General features: G+C 39.9%; 1 long non-coding RNA gene across 1 annotated transcript in view; it reads right to left on the bottom strand.

The window, feature by feature from the left end:
• Window positions 1-7,713: 7,713 nt before the first annotated feature.
• LOC132148770 (uncharacterized) overlaps window positions 7,714-19,741 on the bottom strand; it is an 81,167-nt gene continuing 69,139 nt past the window's right edge. Inside the window, exon 4 of the long non-coding RNA XR_009434965.1 lies at window positions 7,714-8,291. This is a non-coding gene — a long non-coding RNA (uncharacterized LOC132148770). The remainder of the gene's footprint in view (window positions 8,292-19,741) is intronic.

Raw genomic sequence — 19,741 nt, 5'->3', positions numbered from 1 at the left:
TTCCTTTGCTTAATGCAGACAAAGACCACTTATAAATAACAACATACATAATAATACATAAAAACAATATTTTCTCTTTAACAGCCATGAGATCAGATATCAGATCAGATGAATATGTAATATGGCACATTTGATCTTAAATACATTTATTGTAATATCAATAAGATACTGTAGAGATCTTAAATTAATAATGGCAAGCTATGAGACTTATAATCCATTATAAGTTAAGTTGATTTAACATGGTGTTCATTTGCCATTATAAATAATCATATAAATGTTATAACCACAAATAAATACATTTTATAATGTATTATAATTGCTCTTATGATTATGTATTAGATGAAACAACACTTAATATGTTTTTTGGTAACACTTTCTACGAAGCCCGTATTTATAATAGATTATAAGGGTATTCTTAAAGCATTATAATGAATGCATTATAAAAATAAGAAATAAATGAATAATCATAAAGACTATTATAATACATCATTATACGTATTTGTGGTTATAAGTTCAAGAGTATGATTATTTATAACACAATGAACACCATTTTAAATCTCCTTCATGTACAGTATAATGGACTGTATCATATCTTGACATTGATTCAGATCTGCACAGGATCTTCCTACAGCTGAGTGGTTAGATGATGAGTGTTATCTGAGTGTTTCTGGGGAGCTAATGTTAACTGATGTGAGCTTAATAACCCAACTGAAAACAATGCAATCTTTTATATGGTTACATTTTATTATGATGCTCCCCTTAATCAATCTACAAGCATATAAAAGCTATAACCATAAGTAAATATTATATTAAAACTGTTCTTATGATTATTCATGAGTTGATATAACATATTATAAGGTTTTTATAAGGCATTATGCATTCATTATGATGCATTAAGAATACCTATATAAAGTGTTATGAATACTGGCTTCATAGAAAGTGTTAGCAAAAAATATTTTATAAAATACTGATCAATATGACTTCCCCATTATAACGCTTTGTAACTGTTGAGCATGACAGAAATGATATTGAAATATGCAGCCAATGGAATCAGTGAATCAGAATGGTCCGGGAATATAAACACCCACATGTTTTAGTGTATGTATAAGATTAGCATGCAGTAACATTTCACTCTTTCACATCTCACTTTCATTTCTCTTTGAACTGTCAGTACAGAAAGGATGTGTTTCCTTCCTGTATTTCAGGAGCTGTTCTGAGGCCAAAACAACTTCAATTAATCATACGCAGTCATGCTGAATAAATAGATAGAGTGCAGAGCTCAAAAACAGAGGGATGGCTGGAGCACACGGTGTTCCTGACCTGTCCATCTTCATAATGAGCTGTCAGAAGAGCAAGATCCGTTTCAAGCTGGCATTCTCTCATCATTTGATATGAAGTGGAATTTACTTTTACACAGGGACGAGATGAGATTTAAACAAAGAGCAGAAAAAAATGATGATGAAACATGCAGCATATCTCAGATTTCTAATAAGGAGCAAGTGGTTTAAATTACAAGAGAGGGGTGATTTTAGGGCCTGCTGATAACAATCGGGAAGCATCAACTTTCTGAGCCAAATTTCAAGTAGATTGCACTGAAGGACAAAGATGTCTTTGAACATGAGTAGAGAGAGAAAAATCCCTTAGTCGTCATTATTTTAATAAACCTGCTACCAGATTAAACATCAAATTCTGACTGATCTGAAAGTGCAAGCAGGATGCACAGCAGCACACCGCTACTTCCAGATTATTATGGAAATAAGTGGGTCACATATTAGTTTGACCTCTCCCTTTAATAAACTCTTATAATAGTTAGTAAGGTATTTGTTAAGTTTGGGTATGGGATCTCGAATATGGTCATGCAGAATAAAGGCTTGTTCACTCTGGGACAAATATTGCACGTGATTATTGCCGATGTTCAACGCCTCTGGAGTAAATAAAGGGCGCCAATGTGAGTGTGCACATGGATGTGCAAAATGTGGGGTGTAAAAGCGTCTTAAAAAAAGAAAGAAAAAAACGCCTTGGCCTCGTGTTTTGGATTTGACACGCCGCGTTAAAAACTGCCCATCCAATGACATTGGCACTTTTGTTCACATGCCTGGAGCTGCTGAAGTTACAGTAAAACATAACTAGGTGGTGCTCAAGCACAACACGGTCTTGCCGAGCACACTTGATACCTAATGACGAAGAGGAAGTAAGTAGACCAAGATGAACGTAGAGCTTCTGGTATCATTGGTGTCTGAACACAAAGGGCTTTATGACAAACGCGACAGTGACTCCGAAATATTGATAAGAGAGAGTTGCAATGGAGAGGAATTTCAGAGCAAATAGGATTTGATGTGTACTGGGATATTTCTGTTTTTCACTAAGCACCATCTAATGTCAGGGGGTGAATTTGCACTTGACTCATCGCCATCGAAAGGTACTTGGGTATGAACACAAAAGAAGCAGTGAATACCGTTGCGATAATCGTCCCAGTGTGCATGAGGCTTAAGGCATTTATATGTGCTTTATAAGTACTAAATACTACTAATAATGTGCATGCTAATAAGCATCTAGTTAATAGTGAGAATTGGTCCCTAAAGTGTTATGTGTGTTTGAGAGCAGGTCTCATTCACTTGCTGTATTTGTGAGCAAAACCTGCTTTTATTAAACCTGTTTTATTACAACCCGAATTCGGGAAAAGTTGGGACGTTTTTTAAATTTTAATAAAATGAAAACTAAAAGACTTTCAAATCACATGAGCCAATATTTTATTCACAATAGAACATAGATAACATAGCAAATGTTTAAACTGAGAAAGTTTACAATTTTATGCACAAAATGAGCTCATTTCAATTTTGATTTCTGCTACAGGTCTCAAAATAGTTGGGACGGGGCATGTTTACCATGGTGTAGCATCTCCTTTTCTTTTCAAAACAGTTTGAAGACGTCTGGGCATTGAGGCTATGAGTTGCTGGAGTTTTGCTGTTGGAATTTGGTCCCATTCTTGCATTATATAGATTTCCAGCTGCTGAAGAGTTCGTGGTCGTCTTTGACGTATTTTTCGTTTAATGATGCGCCAAATGTTCTCTATAGGTGAAAGATCTGGACTGCAGGCAGGCCAGGTTAGCACCCGGACTCTTCTACGATGAAGCCATGCTGTTGTTATAGCTGCAGTATGTGGTTTTGCATTGTCCTGCTGAAATAAACAAGGCCTTCCCTGAAATAGACGTTGTTTGGAGGGAAGCATATGTTGCTCTAAAACCTTTATATACCTTTCAGCATTCACAGAGCCTTCCAAAACATGCAAGCTGCCCATACCGTATGCACTTATGCACCCCCATACCATCAGAGATGCTGGCTTTTGAACTGAACGCTGATAACATGCTGGAAGGTCTCCCTCCTCTTTAGCCCGGAGGACACGCGTCCGTGATTTCCAACAAGAATGTCAAATTTGGACTCGTCTGACCATAAAACACTATTCCACTTTGAAATAGTCCATTTTAAATGAGCCTTGGCCCACAGGACACGACGGCGCTTCTGGACCATGTTCACATATGGCTTCCTTTTTGCATGATAGAGCTTTAGTTGGCATCTGCTGACGGCACGGCGGATTGTGTTTACCGACAGTGGTTTCTGAAAGTCTTCCTGGGCCCATTTAGTAATGTCATTGACACAATCATGCCGATGAGTGATGCAGTGTCGTCTGAGAGCCCGAAGACCACGGGCATCCAATAAAGGTCTCCGGCCTTGTCCCTTACGCACAGAGATTTCTCCAGTTTCTCTGAATCTTTTGATGATGTTATGCACTGTAGATGATGAGATTTGCAAAGCCTTTGCAATTTGACGTTGAGGAACATTGTTTTTAAAGTTTTCCACAATTTTTGTTACGCAGTCTTTCACAGATTGGAGAGCCTCTGCCCATCTTTACTTCTGAGAGACTCTGCTTCTCTAAGACAAAGCTTTTATAGCTAATCATGTTACAGACCTGATATCAATTAACTTAATTAATCACTAGATGTTCTCCCAGCTGAATCTTTTCAAAACTGCTTGCTTTTTTAGCCATTTGTTGCCCCCGTGCCAACTTTTTTGAGACCTGTAGCAGGCATTAAATTTTAAATGAGCTAATTAAGTGGATAAAATTGTAAAATTTCTCAGTTTAAACATTTGCTACGTCATCTATGTTCTATTGTGAATAAAATATTGGCTCATGTGATTTGAAATTCCTTTAGTTTTCATTTTATTAAAATTTAAAAAACGTCCCAACTTTTCCGGAATTCGGGTTGTAACTCCAATAATAAAAACCTCGCCATTTGAAGCATAAATGTTTGTAATGGGTTTTTAGACCAATATAAACTGTGCTACAAAAAAAAAAAAGCCCAGCATGTGCAGAGCAGGAATGGGTAGCTACCATAAAATATAAGGAATTTAGATTTTGTGTACCATTTCATGCTTTTGACAACTTTTGGGTTCAGGTAAAGAATAATAATAAAGAATACATATGTGTGGTGTTTTAGTCAGAATCTAGCAGACATGGGCTAAACGTTTAATGGGCACTTCCAGCATCTGACTATTAACTGCAGGTGATGTCACTTGACTGTCCACCTTCCTCTGCATGCAAACATAAAAACCAAGCCATTGGCACTTGACGTGACCGTGGGAGCTACTGTCCCCACCATGATCCCAGGAGCACAGCATCTGTGTCCCGTGTCAGCTAGCTGTCCCCGTTTGATAGATGGTTTCAAGTACTGCCTGTAATAAAGACCTAAATTATTAGGCATCCATGCAAGACAGCAATAATGAAGCATGTCATCTATACTTTTCCTCAGTTGGTCATTATTCCAAAGTAAACCCAAACCGGGCTACTGCATACAGCCGATCATATCCTAAAGGGATCAGGATCCTGATGCACAACGGATTATATTTAACAAATAAACAAATGATTTCAGTCAGATTTCATAAAGTGACATCCTTTCGCTAAAAAACTATAGTGAACAGTGGCTTCACGTCACAGCTGCTCCTAATCCCTGGTATTTTAGCCAAACCGGAAAGTTCAGCGCTCCAGACCGCATCTGTTTTACAAAAAAATTATATTTGACATCCACAGTGACAAAGCAAGAGATTTCTATTAAAGGTCACCAGACTCAAGCACTGCTTTAGAGAGTTGTGTGGTGTGGTTCATATTCCCGTACACCCACACACCCTCCAGCAGCCGAGCAGTAACCCATGTGTGTGCGGCCCATCCAAACGCCCAGAGCCACACAGCCACATGGAAATCAATGCTCCTCTGACAAGAGGGATGTCTTGGCTAACTTCTGCAATGAGTCCACTTAATAAGCCTATTATAGGAATAAATCCCTGGAGCACACACATGTGACAAGAGTTCTGGCTGAGCATCCATCACAGTGGCACCGAGAGATGTGTCCAAGGTGTCCTGTGTCCTCGGTTCAGGTATGGGATGAAAGACGGCAGAGTGGGAATGTCTTCAGCAGTCTGTCTCTGTGAGTTACCAGGAATATTGTACAGTCATGAAATAAAGCTTCGATGCTGGCTGGGACTGAATTGTGGACTGACTTGCTGTTCTGCTGTCATTCTTTGGGAGGCAGGAGCGCTTTGAGGAAATGGTTTGGATGGAGCTTAAAGCATGCTGTGCACACATTCACATGCAGCGGGGGTTTGGCACCGGGCCCTCTTTAAGCTTCAGCCTCAAATTATTCTCATTAATGGCTCCTCCAAGGGGAAATGGCCATTTGTCTGTGTGTGATACTTGTACCTACGAGGCTGTTGGGGTTTTGGAGCTCCACCAATGAGAAAAATACATTTCATTGCCCGAGATCAGAGGTCCCCAGCTGGAAAACCCATGGATAAGTTTTGGCCAGCAGAGCCTCCGAAGGCCTGGAAGACTATTGCGGAAGAAAAAAATGGGAATTTAGACATTGACGTCACTTGCCTCTGACATCGAGACAATCAAGGTCTCCTTACGCAACCGGTGTGAAGTGATTAACCAGCAGCCTTCATCACACTAAATCAGTTCCAACTGCTCCCTCACGTCACTTCAAACCCGTCGAACAGACTGAAATTCAAGTCGCTAAAATCCTGGTGCACTGTCATAGATCATAGCACATGTGAAAACCCATAATGCTGGACCTATTGGAACTGAAAGTAGGCAAAGCTTTCATAATGCTTCAGAAGTCCTATGGACTACTTCTGTATCACTTTAATGGCACTTTTAAGAAGTTCTTTTGTTCTTTTTGCAGATTGGCATCTGTGGTCACCCGTCTACAGTGGCTGTACAGAAAAGAGCAAAAGCAAGTAACACTGATGGGGTGAGTACATGGTGACAGCTTTTTCATATTTGGACGAGCTATTCCTTGAAATGAAAAAAAGATCTTGCTGAAACTGGAGATTTACGGTGTGACTTAGGGATTGAATTCCTTTCATGTGATTGGACGGAGCCATGAGGACACAAAGAAATGCAGGGAGGTGGTGCTGGAGGACTGAGACAATCCCTTTTGGCACAAGATTCTGCAATTAATTCAAGAAAAATTCATCACAGCAGGTTTCTTGCAACACACAGCTCCTCCAAAAGACATGCACCAACCCCCTCGTCCACTTCCATTTATGTACTGGCCTCCTCAGAAGTTGCATGCTACATCTGCATGGCAGACTGGGAAGTGTGAGGCACTATGTGAAAGCTCCAGCAGCAGCGGGGGTGTAGGGGTGTCGGATGTGCCCTCCTTCACTGTTTCCCAGGACTGTTTACCACAAAACACCGCCATCTCTGCCGCACTCATTAACACCAGCCAAACAGGCTGATGCCAAATCCTGCCCGCCGTAACCCTGACGATCCAGCCTCCAGCAGAGAGGGGGGCATGATGTCATTGTGGGGCATGCTGGGGGCCAATCAGAGCCTGAGAAAATTATGTCAACCTTTGTTGAGTTTGTCCATTCAGCGCTATAGAAGTGCAGTGAATTGAGATTGGCAGAGAGGTCATTTTCTCTGTGTGTGAGAAAAAAGAGAAGGAAAGAAAAAAGGGGAGAGCATTGTGGTCATGCTAATGGTGCGGAGCGGAGATAGCACCATAAAGATGTCATGAAATTTAATTGCCAAAACATCAGCATGGCCATTGTGCTAAAACCCAGGGCAGGACCTTTTACTGGCTACACAGCAAGACTTTGAAGAACTTTTCAGAGGTGAAATAATGATGCACGCCCCTCTTCAACACATATAGCCCACAAATATCATAACTTCAGCAGACGGCGGTTATTGAGCCCTGCTTCTGGCTGACGTTGAACAACACTTGAATAGGAAACTATCACGGGGGGAATCCATAGGATTTGACTGCATACACAATATATAAAAAATCTCTGTCTGACACATACGCAAAGATACACACTGCAAAGCCGAATCTCAAACCGAAAGGCAGTGTGAATTCACATGCAGATACGACGTGTCTTGTTTAAGGTTAATAAATCTGCAGCAGACAGCGGGTAAACAGGATGTCTGCCACACACACACACACACACACACACACACACACACACACACACACACACACACACACACACATATTGATTGCAGTAAGTCAATGTCAGATAAGACTAACATTACTATTTAGTCAATGTTTATTCTTTGTGAGCTGGTTTTGAGTTGCTGTTTGCATGTAAAGATGTCGATAGTCGTGAGAACACCATTCTGGGAGAATTTCCAACTTTGACATTACTACAAATTTATAACAAATATATAAATGAAAAGTTTGTGTTTTATTAACTTTTAATATTGTGTGCATGTCACCACTAGTTTTTAACATCATGACATAATAGATTTTGCTTTATGAAAAAATTCAGGACAACCTTAAAAAAAAACATTACATCAATTATACATCCATGTTTGTTAAAAAATACTTATATATTAAAAGGAAGCAACACGGTTGCGTTAAATTAATATAATCATTTACAATACAGCACAACATAAAGTGTCTTATTTCTTTATAAAAAAAACAACATTGCCGTATTATTGAAATATTAGCACTATTTATATTAATTAATATTTATATTAATTAATGTTAAAGCTATCTTTATTTAATTAGCTAGAGCATCATGACTGGAACATCGTACTGACCAATCAGAAGAAAACAAATGACTTAAAGTAGAAAAGGGTCCGAGTAATCCAGTATCTGCAGTCAAAGCATGGGAAAAGGAAATGTCTTAAATCCACTTCTGAAACGAGCATCTCCAGATATCCCTGAGCGATCCATGATGTGGAAAAACCAGCGGTGTCACACTCATCCACACGTCTCTGCAGACGCTACCTGAAAAACAAGCAAAAACATGCTCAGACTCACGTCATACAAGTACATTTGCAGCTTGAAGAGTCTCCGATTAATGAAACCATTAAAGAGAGAGAGAGAGAACTGAATCACATGTAAAACTGAGTTCAAACATTGACAACTTTTTACATTCATTCAAGTCCAAGCTGTTTGGACTGCACCGAGCTGCATGTATCTAGACATCAGACCTGGATTACTTCAAACAGAGTCAATGGGATTGCCTGTGTGTACAAGACCCTTTTTAGAGTTTGGTTTCAAAACGCCATAAACTCAATTTTAAATCAGTATTGTATCTGGTCGGTATTGAAAAGTACATTTTTTATTTTACACAAAATGCGATGTGATAATCGGCTATGAGTTAATAGGCTATGTTTTCTCCCTATTTTCCCAAAATGCAACAAGTGCCAGTCTCTCTTTTTTGCAGATCACGATATATGCTCAACCAATCACAGCACACCATTCGACGCAATGTAAACAGTAACAAACAATCACAATGCATCATTCCACATACTCCATACAGTAATGGCGTCGCTCTGAACACAACCAGCATCTAGTTTTACTCCTCTACTTTGTACTTTGTGCTCAACAAACAAGGGCTGCATGATAAATCATGACTGTCATCCGCATCTCGTCAGTAAAGCCGGTTCTGTGATTAATAGTACCAGTAAATCTACAGCACGTGCTTTCAGATGGAAATTATTCAGATGCATTTAATACACAGAACCGTAGCTGTGATGAATCTCATTGCATTATGAACGCGATATAGCGTAGCTTGTCAGTGTTAGTGTTTTTATTAAAGCCATTTATGTTTTTGTTAATACAGCACATAGCAGTAGTCAAATAAATGAATGTAACATGGCAAAGATGAATGCACTTTTGGAAGTTGAATGTAAGGGAAATGTCATTTTGGAATTGCTGTGGTCTTATGTGATGTTGTTGTTCATGTTCTTGTTCATGATGAAATCTGTAATTAATCCATAGCATTAACAAGATGAGCCATTTAATTCATTTCTGAAGCAATGACTGATTGAATGTATTTTAGTCCAGTGCCTGTATATAAGTATTATGATATAATATAATCAGTATTGACCAAGTTCAGAGGCTGTCATATGTGGATCAATAATATGCTGTGTATTTTCATCAGTTTCATATTGATTCAATGGATTTATTGCATTTTGAGAAATATATATATATATATATAATACATAATCTTTGAAAATCAAAAATCTGGATTTTATTTTTTAATGTTATTATAACCTAAAAGTGCTATGTGAAAGTTTGAAACAGAAAATAGTGGTTTTCATCTTGCCACGTTCTTTCCTTGCCACATTTTTACTCAAATTAATTTAAATGGATTTATTGTGTTTTGGAACCAAACTCTTTATATTAGATTAGATTAGATTAGATTCAACTTTATTGTCACTGCACATGTAAGGTACAAGGCAATGAAATGCAGTTAGCATCTAACCAGAAGTGCAATAAGTAAAGAATATACAAGGTCTACAGTATGTACAATAACTATCCAGATAAGTATTATGCATGATATACAGATAGGTGTACTATGAACATACTATACAGATGGATTATGTAAAAGTGTATGTACACTATAGGCAGAACTATGAACATATGAACATAATTACACTATTGCAATGGACAGTAAAGTGCATAGAAAATATTTCAGTGTGCAAATGGATAACTCAGTGTTCCTGGATGAACAGACAGTAGTGCAGGTAATAACAAGTTACTGTTTTTTTTTTTTGTAAATAAATAAATAAATCAGTTAGATGTAGTGATGAAGAGGGGGAGGAGTCTGTGTGTGTGTGTGTGGGGGGGGGGGGGGGGTGTCAGAGGGCAGAGTTCTCATATATATATATATATATATAGGCCATTCTACCAAATTGGTCCAAAGTCACAGTTGGAAAATTCTTGAAAGAAATGTCTTTTTCCAAAACATTTGTATGAATGCAAATTGTATATCCAAGGAACACGTCTAGTAATTGTACAGTTAATTCTCATATTGTATTTTCATAAAGTTTTGGAATATTTGTCCTCTCCCCAAATGTGTCACTACTGAAACACAGTAATAATAATTTAATTAGAATGGGTTATATTGACCCATTAAGATTTTGCTGATATTAAAATTTTTTTCCAGAGGATATAAGGATGAATACAAATTTTCTTTGTAAAAGGCAAACAGTTGATCATGATGGATATAAAGTTAAGGATTCATAAGTCTAAATATACACTGAACCAAAAACTATCATAATGTCTTAATTCAATAAACGTTGTTTTCGACAAAACATCCCATGTTTCAGTAGTGACAGTAATGCTTTGGTAGCGACCACATCACGTTGCAGAATATTTACTTGCATACTAAAATACTACTAAAACATGCTGAAAAACTGCATAACGGTACTTAAAATCCCCCAAATATGAGGATTATGTGTTCCCTTTTGTCACTACCGAAACTGATGAATTGTTGAATTCTATGGGATAACACCCAAAGCAACAAAGATGTTTCGGTAGTGACAATTTTAGATGCTAATCAGCACATGGTTAGCTAGCACAGTTCTGAACAATTGTACACACATAAAAATGAAATATGAAATATTCTGCTTAATTGCAGAAAAGAGGCGTGACGTTCCTTAGAGTTACACACAGAACTTTCAGACGTTTGAAGACATTTACATCAAAAGGATGGGCTGATCTACTCACCCTGAAGCTATGAGAGAGAGAGCAACACATTAATATTTCCTGATCAGAAATGTAGGGCTGTAGTTCATTTCAGACTAAAACATGCCCTGTTGTTGAATGGCCCATATATACTGCCATTCAAAAGTTTGGGATCAGTAAGAATTGTATTACTTTTGAAAGGAGTCTCTGCTGCTCGTCAAGGCTGCATAAATAATAATAATAATAGAAAGAAATATTGTGAAATATTATTACAATATTACTAAACCAGATGTTAAAGTGTAATATTAATAGTGAACAGCATTTATTCAAAATGGAATATATAATTATAATATAAGTCTTTACTGTCAGGTTTTAATCAATTGAATACATCTTTTCTGTATAAAAGTGATAAATAAATGATTAAAGAATAAAGTTGTTGTTTTTTAAAGAGAAAAAAATCTGCGTACCCCAAACTTTTGAACTGTAGTGTATATTGTTAGAAAAGATTTCTATTTTGAATAAATGCTGCTCTTTAACTTTTTATTCATCAAAGAATCCTTAAAAAAGTATTACAGGTTCTGAAGTAATATTAAGCAGCACAACAGTTTCAGCTCTGATAATAAATCATCATATTTTCATGATTTCTGAAGATAATGTGACACTGAAGATTGGAGTAATGATGCTGAAAATACAGCTGTGCATCACAGGAATACATTATATTTCACAATATATTTACATTAAAAAGAAAAATTACATTTTTAAATTGCAATAATTTCACAACTTTCCTGTTTTTGTCTGTATTTTTGATCAAATAAATACAGATTTCTTTCAGAAACATGAAAAATCTTCCTAATCCCAAAATTTTGAATGGCTGTGTATCTATTGAGCAGCATTTGATTTTATTCCTATGGAAGCAATTGGAAAGGCAAAAGTCTTTATACAGGTTGTGTTTGAAGGGGTTAAACCCTAGGGGGCTTGGTGACAACAGTGAAAAGACAACAAATCCTCCGGGTCCTGACAACATCCCTGGGCGTGTACTGAAATACTGTGCAGCAGACTTTTTCTCACTGAGTCAGGCTGTTGTTCCCACATGTTTCAAAACTACCACCATCATTCCAGTTCCGAAGAAGCCATCTCCATCCTGCTTCAATGACTACCGTCCTGTTGCACTTACTCCCATCCTCATGAAGTGCTTTGAACGGCTAATCATGCACCACATCAAGTCTCCCCCCCCCCCTGGACCCCTTCCAGTTTGCATATCGGTCCAACCGGTCGACCGATGATGCCATCGCCACTACCCTCCACTCAGCACTCACACATCTAGACAAAAAGGACTCATATGTCAGAATGCTGTTCATAGACTTCAGTTCAGCATTCAACACAATCATCCCTCAACAATTCATTTACAAACTGATTCAGCTGGGGCTCAACACTTCGCTGTGCAACTTGCTGTTGGACTTTCTGACTGGAAGACCTCAGGCAGTACGGGTCGGCAGCAACACATCCAGCACCATCACACTGAACACTGGGACCCCCCAAGGATGTGTGCTGAGCCCCCTCCTCTTCACTCTCCTGACCCATGACTGCACACCTTCACACAACTCCAACCTCTTCATTAAGTTTGCAGATGACATGACTGTGGTGGGTCTCATTAGCAACAAAGATGAGACAAACTACAGGCCACTGGCCAAGTGGTGCAGTGACAACAATCGGTCTCTGAACTCGGAGAAGACAAAGGAGATTGTTGTAGACTTCAGGAGAGCACACACTCAGCACGTTCCTCTGACCATCAACGGTGCGACTGTGGAGAGAGTGAGTGAAAACACAGCAGCACTTGCCAAGAAATCACAGCAGCGTCTCTACTTCCTCCGCAAACTGAAGAGAGCCAGAGCCCCGGCCCCCATCATGTACTCCTTCTACAGAGGCACCATAGAGAGCATCCTGTCGAGCTGCATCACTGTGTGGTATGGCGCCTGCAACGCGTCCTGCCGAAAGACTCTACAACACATAGTGAGAGCAGCTGAGAAGATCATTGGTGTCTCTCTCCCCTCTCTCCAGGTCTCCCGCAAAGCCCTCTGCATCACAGGTGATCCCACTCACCCGTCACACAGCTTCTTCAGCCTGCTACCATCAGGGAGGAGACTGCGGAGTCTCCAGGCCAGCACCAGCAGACTGAAGGACAGCTTCATCCACCAGGCTGTCAGGAAGCTGAACTCCCTCCCGAACTTGCCCCCCCCCCCCTTTCTGCCCCAGGCACCACTGAACTATGAACCCCCCCCAGATCCCACATCCCCAGGTCCTTCCACCCCCCCCCCCCCCCTAATATATGATGGCATGCACCAGTCACTTTGTGCAGCATTGGTCTGCTCACTACCTCATTCTCCATGGAACTGACATCATTCCACTACCTCATCAGTTAGTTATTAAATAAAATAACTGCTCTTGAGCCCTTTGCCACTTAAATCAGACTTAAGCTTTTTTTTGTTCACTTCATTGATTTGCACTCTATCTGCCTTTTGCCTTGCGCTGCTTTATTTAACTTTATTTTTAATTTTATTATATGTCTTTTTTAACATTCTCTTATTGTAAAGCTGCATCTACATTTTATATTTTGATCTAGATTTTTAGGATTTAATGTTAATGTTATCTGTGTGCACCGGGGGTCTGAGAGTAACGCTATTTCAATTATCTGTATGTATGTACTGTACATGTGGAAGAACTGACAATAAAGCAGACTTGACTTGACTTGAAATCAGAGAAAGGCCTAGTTACTATATTATTTATGTATGATTATGACTTTTATATAAATCCATCTGCCTAGAGCTGTTTTACACTTTCTCCTGCAGATACACCACGTGTGCATGTGGACTGACAGAAGATGATCTGATGGCCACAGACGGGACGGATGCCTTCTATGACGTCTTCACCTCTACCTGCCTCTCTTATCGGTCCATCAGATCCTCCATCTGACTTCCCACAGCTCACGACCAGAGCCACAAACACTGACGTTCTCTGCTGCTCTCTCATCAGCAGAGCTGGGCAACCTCACACGCTTCACTCGGACAAATCTCGAGGAAATCAAACCTGTGTTAGGGTCTCCAGGCTGCTGGAGTGCTGATATCACTCTCATTACAGCACCACACACATAATATCTTTCAGATTCACCTGATTTGACCTGCTTCATTCTTCATTTGGTGGCTTTATTAAAACACTCGTCTGGACTAGTCTGAACACGCACGCTTCCCGTTCAACTGAATCAAGGTACTCTCTGTGTGTTGTTGCACAAGAGCTCAAGTTGACGGTTTCCCACACATCTGTAGTACGAGGATCATATGCTGCATTATTGGAGTCCGAAATAACCGTACACAGCCGGACAGTGTCAGAACTTGTACAGTCGCATAAATCCACTGCTAATGTTTCTGTAAAATACTGGGATGTTTTGTGAACCTTTCTCTCTCCCTCTCAGGCCTGAGGTCTATTCATACTGAGCTGCATTTACAGTTGATTTCCTCACAATGTGGAGGGTTGAAAACATCCCAAAGTTTAGCATAGCTAAAAGATACAAGAGACACTGTAGCATTGCTCTGGGAGTGACTCTCCTGTAACTCCCATAAACACACACACACACACACACAGTCATTTTCACCCTTCACTCGAGAGAAACTCTGAGAGAAAGCTCAGTTAATGTGAACATGAAGAACACATGGACACGTCGGCTAAACTACAGTGTAAATCAGTGTGACCCCCCCCCCCCCCCCCCCCCCACACACACACGTCTGCTTCACACTGACCACAAGCCAGAGCACAGCTTAAGAAAATGTCTTCTTCCAAATTAAAATACATGTTATGAATAATAAAATAAAATTCTAGTCTTAGAATATATATATATATATATATATATATATATATATATATATATATATATATATATATATATATATATATATAATTAGGATAATATAAATAGAAATATTAAATATTAGCTTTTTTCAATGTATAAATATTTATTAAATTATATTATTAAATAAATATATTTGTTGAATGGGTCAGAACACCTTTTCAACTTTTGCATGGACAAGCAAGCACACAAAACTCCAGTGAAATCATCTAACAGCAGGTTTAATTCTGAAATGCAGCCATAAGCAACTGATTTTTCAGATTTTGAGTACACAGGATGTGATTTCCTGCCTTATCTCCCCTTATCAGGGGTTCTGTCCCCGAGCACAAGTGGAGAATGAGAACGCTTTGGATTTCGCAGACAGTACATGATTTGACCTGGCATCACATGACATGTTTCTTGATTTCCAGTGATCACGACTCAGTCCTGATTTGATCTTTAGTGGCGGTGGATGTTCTCCGGTTGGACTTGTCATGCAGGTGGAAGTGTGCTAATCACACACAGACACTGGAAACAGAGCCACAGACCTGCGGGAGATTTCATTAAACTCACTCTGGTTAACTACCACTAGAGAGACTGCAGCAGATAACATCTTCTTGATCCAGATCACCCATTTACCTGCTCATCTAAGTGACTGAAAATCCATTTTTTACTTTCGGTTAGGATTGGGCCATATGGAAAATATATAATATCACCATTTATTATTTGATCACGATTCTCTGTCTTTTGCAGGTTGTCTGAGCTGCACAGACCAACTAATTCCCCTATTTTAAAAACAAAGCCTTACAAGGTTACAAAATATAAAGAATGGCAGACGTTTAGACCAAAATAGGCGAAGATAAAAATCTGTATTGTTAGCATTATATTATAGACTAGTCAAGGTAATGGAAAATAAAGTTATTTCCCCTCATTTACCAGTTTCTATGTTATTTAACGACATTATTATTACTGAGAAGTCTCAGATGGCTTCAGTTCTAAATCGTCACTTTATTAATGCAACCCATACAGTTTCAATGTGAAACCCTAATCCAGTCTCAATGGACACTTCAGTTACAACCTCAGCAGATGTCCAACTTTCTTCACCAAGCAGCAGTGGCTTCTCCTTTATGCCTTTCAGAATCAGAATCAGAAAGAGCTTTATTGCCAAGTATGCTTGCGCATACAAGGAATTTGTTTTAGTGACATAAGCTTCCAGTAAACAGAGACAACAACACACAGACAAAAAAAAAAAAAAAAAAATTTACAGGAGATTTACAAATTGGCAAATAAATAAGTGTATAAACAATTGTGCTATAAATGATAATGGAATAGGATTGAGTGAGATGCAGGAATGTTCTAGGATGGAGGGGTAACAAATAAATATAAGGATATTGCACATTTTTGCATAAGTTTAAGTGGGAAACATTTAACTGTTCATGAGGTAGATTGCCTGGGGGAAGAAACTATTCTTGTGCCTTGCTGTTCTTGTATTTGCGGCTCTGAGGCGCCGGCCAGATGGCAAAAGTTCAAAGATGGGGTGACTTGGATGTGAGGGATCCAGAGTGATTTTCTGAGTCCTTTTCCTCACTCTGGATGTGTACAGTTCTTGGAGGGTGGGCAGAGGAGCACCAATAATCCTTTCAGCAGTCCGAACAGTTCTCTGTAGTCTTCTGATATCTGATTTTGTAGCTGAACCAAACCAGACAGTAATTGAAGTACACAGGACTGACTCAATGACGGCTGAGTAGAACTGTTTCAGCAGCTCCTGTGGCAGGTTAAACTTCCTCAGCTGGCGAAGGAAGTACAACCTTTGTTGGGCTTTTTTCACAATGGAGCCAATGTGATTGTCCCACTTCAGGTCCTGAGAGATGGTGGTTCCCAGGAATCTGAATGACTCCACTGCAGTCACAGTGCTGTTCATGATGGTGCAGGGGGGTTTCTCCTAAAGTCCACAGTCATCTCCACTGTTTTGAGCGTGTTCAGCTCCAGGTTGTTAAGACTGCACCAGACAGCCAGCTGCTCAACCTCCTGTCTGTAAGCAGACTCGTCACCGTCCTGGATGAGGCCGATGACTGTAGTGTCGTCTGCAAACTTCAGGAGCTTGACAGAGGGGTCTTTAGAGGTGCAGTTGTTGGTGTACAGGGAGAAGAGCAGAGGGGAGAGAACACATCCCTGAGGGGCACCAGTGTTGGTGGAGCAGCTGTTTGACATGAATTTCCCCAGTCTCACTAACTGTTGCCTATCTGTCAGAAAGCTGGTGATCCACTGACAGATAGAGCTAGGAACAGAGAGCTGGGTCAGTTTGGTCTGGAGGGTTGTTGGGATGATGGTGTTGAAAGCCGAACTAAAGTCCACAAACAGGATCCTCACATAAGTCCCTGTTTTGTCCAGATGTTGCAGGATGAAGTGCAATGCCATGTTGATTGCATCATCCACGGACCTGTTTGCTCGGTACGCAAACTGCAGGGGGTCCAGTAAGGGTCCAGTGATGTCCTTCAGATAAGCCAGAACCAGTTTTTCAAACGACTTCGTGACGACAGACGTTAGAGCCACAGGTCTGTAGTCGTTAAGTCCTGTTATCTTGGGTTTCTTTGGAATGGGGATTATGGTTGAGCGTTTGAAGCAGGAAGGCACTTCACACAACTCCAGAGATCTGTTGAAGATCTGTGAAAAGATGGGGGCCAGCTGGTCAGCACAGGTTTTCAGACAGGCTGGTGTAACGCCATCTGGGCCTGGTGCTTTTCTTCTTTTGTTTTTCTTGAAGACCTGGCGCACATCATCTTCACAGATTTGAAGAGCAGGAGGTATGGAGAGGGGGATTGCAGGAGGTGTTAATGGTTGTGTAGGGAGATGGTCAGAGTGGGTGTTGGGGGTTTCAAATCTACAATAAAACTCATTCAGGTCGTTAGCAAGTCGTTGATTAGCCTCAGTGCAAGGGGATGGTGTCTTGAAGTTTGTGATGGCTCTCAGTCCTCTCCAAACTGAAGTAGAGTCGTTGGAAGTAAACTGGTCTTCCAACTTTTTAGCGTAAAACTTTTCTCCACCTCTGAAGTCCAGAATGAACTCACCAAGCTGAGTACAAACAAATCTGCCAGCCTTGATGGTCTTAATCCCATGTTCTTAAAAGCAGCAGCCCACATTATTGCCGTTACAGTCACAAGACTATTTAACATGTCCCTACAGCTCTCAGAGTTCCCTACTGATTGGAAATCAGCCAAAATTTGTCCCCTCTTCAAAGGGGGTTCTGAATCTGACCCAAATTGTTATCGCCCAATTTCCATCCTACCATGCCTTACATAACAGCCACTACAAAGGTCCTTGATAATGTAATTACAGCATTAGACAGCAAGCAGGTCTGTATTGCCACCTTTATAGACCTTGCTAAGGCCTTTGACTTTCCAGTATTGGTTTGTACTCATCTAGCTGTAATTGGTTTGCCAATTATCTCACCAACCGTGTCCAGCAATTGAAGGTTGAAAACTTCATGTCAGACCCACTTATTATTTCTAAAGGTGTGTCTCAAGGCTCAATCCTGGGCCCAACCCATTTGTCTATCTACATCAATGATATAGCCAGAGCTACTGGCAATTCTCGGATTCATCTTTATTCAGATGATACTGTTTTGTCCTCAGTTGGATCCTCTCCAAATTCTGCGGCTTCCAGTCTTAAACTCAGCTTCACCTCTATAGAGCAGTTTTTTGACAATCTCCACCTCCGTATTAACACCAGTAAGACAAAATGTATACTTTTTAGCAGAAAACTGGTTACCCAGACTCCACTTACAATCACCTGCATGAACGGTATGGCTCTGGATTATGTCAAAAAATAGAAATATCTAGGCATTTGGTTGGATTCATCCCTGTCATTCTTTAGACACATCAATTACCTTCAAACACAAGTCAAAGCTAGACTAGCCTTTCTTTTCCGCAATAAAGCTTCCTTTTCTTATGCTACCGAACGTACCTTCGTTAAGATGACAGTACTGCCAATTTTGGATTATGGTGATGTTATCTACAGAATGGCACCAAATACAGCCCTAAAAAAACTTGACACAATTTATCATTCAGCCATCCATTTTGCCACTCACTCATCACCGTGACCTGTATAAACTGGGCTGGCCCTCCCTTCATACCCGGCGACTCCATCATTGGTTTCTCTTCATATACAAGACAATCCTGGGCAAGACACCTCTCTATCTGTCATCTCTTCTTCATGCCATTCATGACTCCTATTACACAAGATCAAGTAATTTGATTAAATTTAGTACCCCCCCCCCCTACTTCTACTACTTTTGGACGTAATGCCTTCCGCTTTGCAGCAGTATATGACTGGAACATACTACAAACTACCATGAAACTTACATCTCTGATAATAATCTCCACAGTGTGACCCTCAGCAGGTGATAGAGCGAGTGAGATATGTGGGCGGCCAGCTCTCTGATAAGTGAAAAAGTGAGCTGGAGCCCCTGTCAGCTCTGCCGAGAAGCACTGTCACCGTCAGCTCACACTACAACATCTAAGAGCTCTGATTCAACAGGTATGGGTACGGGTTAGTGCTATGATGTCAATATTGCCACTGCTAAAGACCTGCATAATTATATACACAGTGGCTTTGGTGGACAGTTGTTTCATGTCATAAATGTTGGCAGGATCACTGTACTGACCGACAAAGGACTACAACTATCGGCTACAGAAATGCAATATAACAATTTTTAAAAAGTCAACAAACCTAAAGAAAATGATGAATGATATTGTTAATCAAGTGAGACCAGCAATTTAAGAGCCTGCCTGTGGTCTTATAATGTTGTAACCTGTAACAAAACATTTTCATGGTTTTTATTTCTGAATCATAAATATTACACTGCCATGCAGTTTGTTCTGGA

The sequence above is a fragment of the Carassius carassius genome, chromosome 9, assembly GCF_963082965.1.
Source record: "Carassius carassius chromosome 9, fCarCar2.1, whole genome shotgun sequence".
NCBI lineage: Eukaryota > Metazoa > Chordata > Actinopteri > Cypriniformes > Cyprinidae > Carassius > Carassius carassius.
The sequence above is the reverse complement of the archived record's forward strand: the minus strand, read 5'-3'. Positions and strand labels throughout refer to the sequence as shown.